This window comes from Bombina bombina, chromosome 5 (genome assembly GCF_027579735.1).
Source record: "Bombina bombina isolate aBomBom1 chromosome 5, aBomBom1.pri, whole genome shotgun sequence".
NCBI lineage: Eukaryota > Metazoa > Chordata > Amphibia > Anura > Bombinatoridae > Bombina > Bombina bombina.
Window position 1 is genome coordinate 676,696,915 of NC_069503.1, and position 11,026 is coordinate 676,707,940.

Genomic DNA, 11,026 nt, shown 5'->3' on the forward strand with positions numbered 1-11,026 from the left:
ATGTATCTTAGTGTATGCAAATTTACATTGTGGGTTTATGAATATATAATAATTTTTGTATATACAACATTGTAAATTAAATAATAAAGTGAGGGATGTAATTGCCTCGAAGTGGAATTTGTGAATTGAATTGGCCCTTAGTGATTATAAGTGGGTCATAGTGTGAGCCATAGATCTATGGCAAGTGATAAGAAGGAAAGATTTATAGTATAAGTGATGCGGTGCCTTACTTACAGATATACAAAATAATTATTGAAATCATTCATGCCATTTGGTTTTACAGAATTTAGACGATAAATCCATTTACATTCAAGTTTAAGTAATGTTGATATAGCTAATCGCCAGCAAAAAAGATTACAGGAACTAAATTCACTTTTCAACACACCTATTAGTGATAATATAAAAATCAATGAAGAAGAGTTGAATAATGTATTGTGCAAATTACATCAGACCTTACACAAGCAGTCTAAAAGGTGGTGGAATTGGCATTTTTTCGAAAAATATGCCGAAAAAAATCTAATACCTAGAGGGTTAAGAATGAAAGTATTCCCTGCCTTTACCCTAAATAATGAAGATCTAGTGAAACAATGGGAAACTGCCTTAACTGAATGTTCGCTAAAACTAATCCAAATTCTAATAAAACATGACAAATTAGAGCTCACCAAACTAGACACTGAAATAGAGGAATATAACACTCAATTGTCTAAATTTGATGAAAAATTTGATTATAAAGCAAAATATGACAAATATCAACATGAGCTAGACAAATTAGAATTGGAATTAGTAGCAAATAAAAAACAGAAACTCCAACGAGACATAGAGGATTTTCAAAATCAGAGAATATACCGTTGGCGTAACAATCATACATCCAGATACAGATCTAATAGATACATAGTACAACAAACTGATAGCAGTGCTGAGAGTGAATCTGACGTTTCTGATAATGAGGTAGAGATAGGTAATCTCAGCCAGCACAGTAATAGCACTGATAATGTCTCCCAATCCACTAGACCCAAGACACACAGTGCAGCACAATCATTAAATACATCTTCCTCTTCTTTTTTAGTCCAAACTCCACACAATCCAACTCCTCCTATATTGCAGACCAATCACACAATACCCAATTCATGGGGGAACAAAAGGAAATTCACAGGTCCAACACGTCAATCCACCAGGAGGAGGGAATTGAGTCCCTTCTCCAAAATCAGGATGACAAATTGAGGGTCATCAATTTATCAGATCATATACTGAATCAAGATCATATAGCTGTACTATCAAAGGGATTATCTTTTTGTCCAGTTAATTCTCTTAATAAGTTTGAATTAATAAAAGACATACACTTATTCTCACGCAAGTTGATGTTAAAAAAGATATATGCCTACAATCCCAACGTTTTAGATACAGCAGACTTGAGTACAGTTGAAATTTTAGAACAACTCAGTGATGAGGATATGATTAACTCTAATGATGTAACCCTGCCTGACTCTAATACGTGGAAAACCGCACTCAAACCAAAATCCAAATACGTTCCCTCCATGTCCAATTCACCTGAAATTCAGGTATTTTGTAAAATGGTCTGCAACCAAATTGAACAATTGCCTGTTATTCGAAAGAATCACAATTTGACAACATCAGAATTCAAAGCTCTGAATGAGATTTAATCGTGGAAAGATGTCACCATAAAACCGTCTGATAAGGGTGGAAATGTGGTATTATGGCCATCTAAAATGTACACAGATGAAGCCTCAAGACAGCTGTCTAACTCCACATGCTATAAACAATTGATCTTTAACCCTCAAAGCTCATACCTGACACAATACAATAACTTAGTCAAACAAGCTTGGGCAAATAACATCATTACAAATACTGAGAAAAAGTACTTAACTATAGATCATCCGAAAGTCGCGACATTATATTTCTTGCCAAAGGTGCATAAGAATTCCCAAATACCCCCCGGTAGACCTATCGTTTCTGGGAATGACAATCTAACTGAAAATGCCAGCAGATATGTTGACCAAAGGTTAAGAGAGTATCTAACTACATTACCTTCATATGTACGTGATACTATGGAGGTACTACAAATATTACAAAACATACAGCTATCTGATGATATGTGGTTAGTCACTGCAGATGTCGAGTCACTTTACACAAACATAAGACATACCGATGGAATAGCAGCCATCAAGTATTTTCTCTCATCTAATACTAATGACAATGAAGATCACAATACATTTGTAATCCAACTACTGCAGTTTGTCTTGACACATAATTTTTTCACCTTCAACGATAGGTACTACCTACAGACGCAAGGTACCGCGATGGGTACAGCTTGTGCACCTACGTATGCCAACCTGTTCTTGGGGCATTGGGAGCTATTTGATGTTTTTTCAACTGAATTACAACATTACACTGATCACATCCCACTATGGATAAGATATATAGATGATGTCTTATTCATATGGGAAGGGACATCACAGGAATTGGATCAGTTCATGATGAAAGTAAACATGAATAATAAAAACATCAAATTAACTTATTCAGCTGATCAGCACAAAATTTCCTTTTTGGACATAACCATATTCAAAAAAGAGGATGGTTTTATAAACACCACTATCTATCGTAAAGAAACAGCGACTAACACACTGTTACATAGATCTAGTGCTCATCCACCATGCACCCTTAAGGCTATCCCCTTTGGGGAATTTCTGCGTCTAAGACGTAATTGCTCTAGTGTCGACATATATCTCACAGAAAGCAAAGCCCTAATGGACAGACTAATAGCACGAGGCTACAGTAAGAAAGCAGTCAAACGAGCCAAATACAAGGCCCTGAACATTCACAGAGATAATTTACTCGTCCCAAAGATCAAAAATACGAGTGAGTCCAATCCAAGACTAATCACCACATATAACCCACAAATGTCAGAAGTAACCAAAATAATTAATCAACACTGGAAAATATTACAAAATGACCCCTCTTTGAGAGAAACTATTGGTGACAGAATCTCTATTGGGTACAAAAGACCCACAAATCTAAGGGATAGACTCGTATCCAGCCATTATGTGAGATCTTTCAAGAAAAAGGATACTGACCCAGGGATGTATCCCTGTGGTACTTGCTCTGCTTGTCCATATGTAATGAAGTCCAAAACCATCCAAGATAAAGATGGCTACTCATACAATCTAGCCTCCCATTTTTCATGTAGAACTATTGCGGTTGTATATGCTCTCTTCTGCCAATGCAAAATGATCTATGTTGGCATGACAACCCGTGAGATCAGGGTGCATATTCTTGAACATGCTAATAATATAAAAAATGCCAATAAGGATGAAGCACGTGGCAAGAAATTAACATCAGTCGCGAAACACTTCCAAATACATCATAAGTGTTCCACTACCAACCTAAAATATATGGTAATTCAAAAAGCCTCACTAGGAATACGAGGAGGCAATCTTGAAAAAACATTACTTAAACTTGAATGTAAATGGATTTATCGTCTAAATTCTGTAAAACCAAATGGCATGAATGATTTCAATAATTATTTTGTATATCTGTAAGTAAGGCACCGCATCACTTATACTATAAATCTTTCCTTCTTATCACTTGCCATAGATCTATGGCTCACACTATGACCCACTTATAATCACTAAGGGCCAATTCAATTCACAAATTCCACTTCGAGGCAATTACATCCCTCACTTTATTATTTAATTTACAATGTTGTATATACAAAAATTATTATATATTCATAAACCCACAATGTAAATTTGCATACACTAAGATACATTCGTTTCACGTTTTGTTTCCCCTTTAATTCACTTCCCATATGTATTATTTTGATCCTTCACGAGTACACTATTTAACATCTATTTTATCACTTTTACCACGATACCTACAGATTATATAATTCAAACCACTCATATGCATAATATACTAGTGATCTGCACAGCAATCATTCAACAAAGTTGCCATTCAGAGCACTTACAGTATCCAGTGTGAGCACAATCCACCATACTGTCTGCAAAAAATACATCCATAATATACCTGGAAAAACCAATACCCAATAGTAAGAAAATATGGTTATTCTCTACACATATATTCTAATAATATATACTACATCATATCTGTGTAGAAAGTAATATCTTCAAAATCATCTCTGTTATCAATGCACTTTCTAACAAATAGTGGTGCTATTAATGCAACTCTTATGGAGGTAATTCTGATCTCTGTATAATCGTTCATAGGACGGATTAATCTCATGGGCCGCCTATCTAACAAAATTGGGGGGCATACTATATATCTTCACTAATATGTATATAACAGAACATATGTTAAGCAGTATTGCCTAATTATAGCGTTATACATCACGCCCTGGCACGCCTCCCATGACTAATATAAACATATGGGAAGTCCATCAACCAATCGAGCTGATCTTATGACCAACACTCTGACACTCCCCCTGTGACCAAACATAAACATATGGGAAGTTCAGCATCTAATCGAGTTGATCAATCTCGTTCTTTTATAATAACGATAGAAGTGAGCTGCTGATAAATTTTGTAAGGGCTATTCTGTACTCCGGTATAGGTTGTTACGCCACCATATGTGTTAATCTTTTGATTTGGGAATGAAAAAGGCTGACAATGAACCGGCATACAGTAGACGCTTGGCGAAACTTCTTTGACAGTATACAGTGGGGATGCATTGAATTTATCTGCCTATGATATGCGATCTTGCTCGGCAGTAACTGTTCTATGCCATCTATTGATATGCCAGATGCCCGGCTCAGTATAACTATGGAACATATGTTCAAGACAATCATCCAATGAGGGCTACATTAGCGATGTAAATGTAAACAAACACGCCCACTTCAGACATCACACTGACGTCAGGAACCACTACCCCCCACTCTACCCTATCCCTAGTCACTTTTGTGATTGACATATTCAGAAGCCAATAATAAACTGACTATTGGCAATCAGGCATATCCACTCAATACCTGAGGAGGGTCTTAAAGACTCATAAATATGCCATTTTGCAGCGGCTCCACACCCCTCTGAGGAAGCGTTTTTTGTGAAACGTACATCAGGGGTCCTCTGGGATAAGCTTTGTCTTTCTCTTTTTTAATTTGCTCACCTTCGTTGGTCTGGTAAATTGCAGCTTTATAAAAAACTTGGTAAAACTTAAACTTAAACTAGCCCTCGGATTGTAAGGGCTTAGCCTATATTTATAATTTTGCTGCAAGATAACTTTGATGCTGATTTCAGATTAATTTAATTTAATAATCATAGCTCAACTTAGGTGCAGTGTTTTTAATTTTTAGCTCTTGCTAAATGTATGTGTGGTTAAATATATTTTCTTAATAAACTTTAGTGTATGAATGGATAACAAAAACATTTTTTCTAATTAAAACAAATCTAGCTCTGACTCTGAAAGGGCTCAGTTGGTGGAATTTTTCTCACAGATTTAAGTTACCTATTCCTATTTGTAAGTCTATTTACAATTACTTGTTAGTTGTACTTTGCTTTTAACTTTAAATCTGTGGCAGGAGGTATTAGCGGTTAGGAGATTATAAAACTCAAATTGGGCTATTTGCCTTTAACCACTAACCTCTTGTATATAGTATACTTTGCCCTACCCCCACCTACTCTTACTCATCTTCCTTACACGTCGCTCTTCATCTGCTGCACCTCTCTGCCAATCCCGTCGCTGGCTTCCTCTTGCCTCTAGGATCAAACACAAAATTCTCATTCTGACATACAAAGCCCTCAACTGCACTGCTCCCCCCTATATCTCAGACCTTGTCTCCAGATACTCTCCCGTCCCCTTCGCTCTGCTCATGACCTCCTACTCTCCTCCTCTCTTGTCACCTCATCACACTCCCGTTTACAGGACTTCTCCAGACTGGCTCCCATCTTGTGGAACTCTCTGCCTTGCTCCACAAGACTCTCTTCTAGTTTTAAAAGCTTCAAGTGCTCCCTAAAGACTCTACTGTTCAGGGATGCATACAACCTACGCTAACCTTTCCTAATACCAGTTCCTCTCCTCCATTGCTATCCCCTGAACCCCCTTAGCATGTAAGTCTAAGAGTCCAGCTGTTTGTAGATCACCTTATTAAGAGCTGACTACAACAGTGCAACTCTTGGCAGGGCCCTCTACCCATTTGATCCCTATAATTGTTTTGCTGTACTCCCCCTTTGTTTATAGCGCTGCGGAATCTGTTGGCGCTCTAAAAATAGCCAATAATAATAATAATAATATCCTTGATTACTACAAGTTTTTGTAGTTGTTTGCAATATATTAGAGTTTCGTTTGCTAAAAAATTGAATTCAATTAGGGACATTTTTGGTTGTCTTTTCAATGTCACTTGGATGTCTGAACTAGTTCAACCACCTAATAATTGAATGCAGTATTTTTAGCACATTGTAAATTAATTTGTAAAATCCCATTAGCGACAGCCATTTTTCAGACTTTTTTTAGGTTTTCATATATAGACAAGAAGAGTCCTGTGGAAGCAAAAATTGAACAGCTAATGCAAATCTAAACAGTAAAACAAACTAATTATTAATGCAGGTATGTTAATAGTTCTCATTATATCAAATCTGCCATGTAGAGATATATAAATGCAAAAAGAAAATATTATGTTGAGCCTGAAAAACCTACCTGTGGTTTGGTTTGGCATCTGAAAATGTGCACTCTAATGTTGTACTAAACATTTCTACTAAAATATTACCCTAAAATTAAAGCCTAAGGATTGATTTAATCAAAAACCACCTGTACTGCCATTTTAATGGTGCCAAAAACTACAATTCCCAGCAGGCATGTGCAGCAGTAACACTACACTTTTCTTCTCCTATAGGTTCACGCCATCTGTCTGGAAACCCAATCCTGCACAATTAAACTTTTCTTTTTAATTCCTGGGTCCCACACAACCAGTCTGCAGAAAACCAGATCCTGTACAAATGATGTTGCTTTTGTAAAGCCCCAGATCTCTATAGTGGCAATCGGTACCATTCTGCACAATAACACTGCTCTTTTTAACCAGTAAATATATATATACAGCGGAAAAATGCCCCTACTCCCACACATGCTGACTCTGCCCATAGAACACCTATGCACTCATATGCTTTGCTGGGTATGATCATGCTATAAAAATATTTAGTTAGTGTCAGCAATGTCGATGGACTGCGGTTTAGGGGTTAATAGGTTTAGTTAGTGTCGGCGATGACGGGGAACTGTGGTTATGGGGTTAATAGGTTTAGTTAGTGTCGGCGATATTTGGGAACGGTGGTTTAGTGGTTAATAGGTTTAGTTAGTGTTGGCGATGTTTGGGAATGGTGGTTTAGGGGTTAATAGGTTTATTTAGTATTTTAGTTAGTGTCGGCGATGTCGGGGAACTGCGGTTTAGGGGTTAATACCTTTAGTTAGTGTCGGCGATGTCAGGGAACTGTGGTTTAGGGGTTAATAGGTTTAGTTAGTGTTGACAATACTTGGGAATGGTGGTTTAGGGGTTAAAAGGTTTATTTAGTGTTTTAGTTAGTGTCGGGATGTAGGGGAACTGGGGATTAGGGGTTAATAGGTTTAGTTAGTTTTGATGATGTCGGGGAACTGCGGTTTAGGGGTTAATAGGTTTAGTTAGTTTCAGTGATGTCGGGGAACTGCGTTTTAGGGGTTAATAGATTTAGTTAGTGTCAGCGATGTCGGGGAACGTCGGTTTAGGGGTTAATAGGTTTAGTTACTTTTGGCGATGTCGGGAAACGGAGGTTTAGGGGTTAATAGGTTTAGTTAGTGTCGGGAAACTGCGTTTTAGGGGTTAATAGGTTTAGTTAGTGTCAGCGATGTCTGAGAACTGCGGTTTATGGGTTAATAGGTTTAGTTAGTGTCTGCGATGTCGGGGAACTGCAGTTTAGGGCTTAATAGGTTTAGTTAGTGTCAGCGATGTCAGGGAACTGTGTTTTAGGGGGTTAATAGATTTAGTTAGTGTCGGCGATGTCGGGGAACGGCGGTTTGGGCTTAATAGGTTTAGTTAGTGTCAGCTATGTGGGGGGTGGCGGTTTAGGGGTTATTAGGTTTAGTAAGTGTTGGCAATGTGGGGGGACGACGGTTTAGGGGTTAATAGCTTTATCTAGTGGGTGGCGGCGGTTTTAAATAATTTTGTTTTGGCAATCGGCAAAATATTAGTTATGTTTAGTTAAATCGTTTTTTTGGATCCTTTTGTTTTTTCGGATCCATTCTTTATTAATATGCATTATTCTGTTCTTAACTTTAGAATAGAATAATGAATATTAATAAAGAATGGATACGAAATAACGAATGGATACGAAAAAACGATTGAACTTAACATAACTAATTTGCCAAAACTAATTTTTTTTTAAACTTAACTAAACTAATTTGTCAAAACTAAATTATTTATTTAACTAATGAAAGCGTTGCACATGTCTATTCTGTTCACTTATTTTCCTGTCCCACAGAACAAAAGAACCATTGCTAACCAGCCACAAACTAATATTCAGATATAGCACAAACTCTCACCTAGATTGCGAGTCCCAACGCTGCTTTTTAACGCCCGCTGGTATTACGAGTCAGGCAGGAAAGGGTCTACCGCTCACTTTTTTTCCGCGATTTTAGCTTACCGCAAGAGGGTCTACCGCCTGAAAAAAGTGAGCGGTAGACCCTCTCCTGTCAAGACTCCTACCGCATATAAAGGTCAGTAGTTAAGAGTTTTATGGGCTAACGCCGTAAAATAAAGCTCTTAACTAAAGTGCTGCAAAGTACACTAACACCCATAAACTACCTATTAACCCCTAAACCGAGGCATCCCCCCCACATCGCAAACACTATAATAAAATTATTTAACCCCTAATCTGCCGACCGGACATCGCCGCCACTTTAATAAATGTATTAACCCCTAAACCGCCGCACTCCCGCCTCGTAAACACTAGTTAAATGTTATTAACCCCTAATCTGCCGTCCCTAACATTGCGGACACCTACCTACATTTATTAACCCCTAATCTGCCGCCCCCAACATCGCCGCTACTATATTAAATTTATTAACCCCTAAATCTAACCCTAACCCCCCCTAACTTAAATATAATTTAAATAAAACAAAATTAAATTACTACTATTAAATAAATGAATCCTATTTAAAACTAAACACTTACCTATAAAATAAACCCTAACGGCTAGATTTAGAGTTTGGCGTCAAAAGCAGCGTTAAGGGGTCCTAACGCTGCTTTTGGCCGCCCGCTGGTATTTAGAGTCAGCCAGGAAAGGGTCTAACGCTCACTTCCTTATCCTTACCGCGACTCCAGGCTACCGCAGATCCCCTTACGCCAATTGCGTATCCTATCTTTTCTTGGAAGAAGTGAGCGGTAGACCCTCTACAGACAAGACTCCTACCGACAAAAAAAGTCAGTAGTTAAGAGCTTTATGGGCTAACGCCGGAATATAAAGCTCTTAACTACTGTGCTACAAAGTACACTAACACCCATAAACTACCTATGTAGCCCTAAACCGAGGCCCCCGCACATCGCCGCCACTATAATACATTTTTTTAACCCCTAATCTGCCGACCGGACACTGCCGCCACCTACATTATCCCTATGAACCCCTAATCTGCCCCCCCCCCCCAACGTTGCCGCTACCTAACTACAAGTATTAACCCCTAATCTGCCGACTGGACCTCGCCGCCACTATAATAAATGTATTAACCCCTAAACCGCCGCACTCCCGCCTCGCAAACACTATAATAATTATTATTAACCCCTAATCTGCCCTCCCTAACATCGCCGCCACCTACCTACAATTATTAACCCCTAATCTCCTGCCCGCAACGTCACCGCTACTATAATAAAGTTATTAACCCCTAAACCTAACTCTAACCCTAACACCCAACCACCACATAAATATAATTTAAATTAAACAAAATAATATTCCTATAATTAAATAAATTAATCCAATTTAAAACTAAATACTTAACTAGAAAATAAACCCTAATATAGCTACAATATAACTAATAATTACATTGTAGCTATTTTAAGATTTATATTTATTTTACAGGCAACTTTGTATTTATTTTAACTAGGTATAATAGCTATTAAATAGTTAATATCTATTTAATAGCTACCTAGTTAAAATAAATACAAAATTACCTGTAAAATAAATCCTACAATTAGCTAAACTAAAATACAATAAAATAAACTATTCTATAATACAAGAACAAACAAACACTAAATTACAAAAAATAAAAAAAATTACAAGAACTTTACACCTAATCTAAGCCCCCTAATAAAATAAAAAATCCCCCTAAAACAAAATAATGCCCTACCCTATTCTAAACTACAAAAGTAATCAGCTCTTTTACCAGCCCTTAAAAGGGCTTTTTGCAGGGCATTGCCCCAAAGTAATCAGCTCTTTTACCTGAAAATAAAAATACAATACCCCCCAACATTACAACCCACCACCCACATACCTACTCTAACCCACCCAAACCCCCCTTAAAAAAAACTATCGCTAACCCCCTGAAGATCATCCTACGTTGAGTCGTCTTCACCCAGCCGAGCCGAATTCTTCATCCAAGGTGTGCAGAGGAGGTCCTTCATCCGGTAGAAGTCTTCATCCAAGCGAGGCAAGAAGAGGTCCTTCATCCGGTAGAAGTCTTCATCCAGACGGAGCGAAGCGGAGCCATCTTCAAAGGAGCCGATGCGGAGCCATCCTCTTCAACCGAGGACTTCCCGACGAATGAAGGTTCCTTTAAGGGATGTCATCCAAGATGGCGTCCCTTCAATTCCGATTGGCTGATAGGATTCTATCAGCCAATCGGAATTAAGGTAGGAAAAATATGATTGGCTGATGCTATCAGCCAATCAGATTGAAGTTCAATCCGATTGGTTGATGCTCAATACGATTGGCTGAATCCTATCAGCCAAACGGAATTAAGGTAGGAAAAATCCTATTGGCTGATGCAATCAGCCAATAGGATTGAAGTTCAATCCGATTGGCTGATGCAATCAGCCAATAGGATT